This window comes from Olea europaea, unplaced genomic scaffold (assembly GCF_002742605.1).
Source record: "Olea europaea var. sylvestris unplaced genomic scaffold, O_europaea_v1 scaffold572, whole genome shotgun sequence".
Taxonomy (NCBI): Eukaryota; Viridiplantae; Streptophyta; class Magnoliopsida; order Lamiales; family Oleaceae; genus Olea; species Olea europaea.
Window position 1 is genome coordinate 295,968 of NW_019264058.1, and position 1,189 is coordinate 297,156.

Below are 1,189 nucleotides of genomic sequence, written 5' to 3' on the forward strand. Positions count from 1 at the left end.
GCACACGCTTCGGTACCCCCCCCCCCCCTCGGTACATATGATTTTATCCGTGGTGAAAATATAGATGCTATTCACCACATGTATGAATGTATACTACTTTTGCATTATTTTGGCAAAATCCTTATAACTCTAAGGCACGGATCCAGGATTCAAATCGTTTTTCATATGAAAGTAAGTTGATAGAATTCTCCAATGATATATGAATTTTACATATTTTGTGAAAATGTATGACTTCTACGTTATTTTTATAAAATCCTTATAATTCAAAGTACTTATCTTTAGAAAATCTTTATAACTCAAAATGCGGGTCTTAAATTAACCATTTTTCAATATTTTGTCTCTCTATATTCCATTCAAAATTTCTAAAAATGTAGTTATTCTCTCTCCATATTGATCTATATGATCATCTGTGTACACGAACAAAATGAGATTATGATCGAATTGATTTTTTATTTTATTTTATTTTATCTTTCTTCTTTGTTGTGATAGTATAGAGAAATATGGATCACAAATTGGCATTTGTGCCCTCTAATATGACCTTTCATGAGACTTGGTTTAAATAACATGCTAGACTCTGGAACTTCATTGTGCAATCCCCCTGTGTTTTGTATAAATTTGTTTGTGATATCTTAATATATTTATCGAATTCTCTATTTGTATAAATTATATTTGTGAAATCCGTTGTATACAATCTAAACCCCTATGTGATTCGACATGTTTGTCTTTGCGATTTCGGTTTCCTCTAAAATTGTGATGCATAAGTGAACAATAGGTTCATTTTGACGCAAGTCCTTGATAGTGGTTCAAATATGATCGATATTATTTGACTAGAGAGTGAAATGTGATTTTTACCTCTTTCTCATTGATTGGGCTGTGAAAAGAGGATTGGATGTTACATTGGGAATGATCAGGATAGCTCAGCTCCATTCCGTTCGTTCTTTTTTCTCTGATAGATGGTCAGAACTTCATCTGGGTTTGATCTTATTCCATTCCAATTCCTTCCCGATACCTCCCAAGGAAAATATCGAATGGATCAAATTGACTTCGATTCTTGAATTATTCACATTACTTCTGCTTCTATTGTAACACAAGATTCTCATTTTCTATGGAAAAGGCCCGTATCTATGATTATGATTTTACGTATGGACAATTCCTCAATATCTTGTTCATTCGCAACAAAATATTTTCT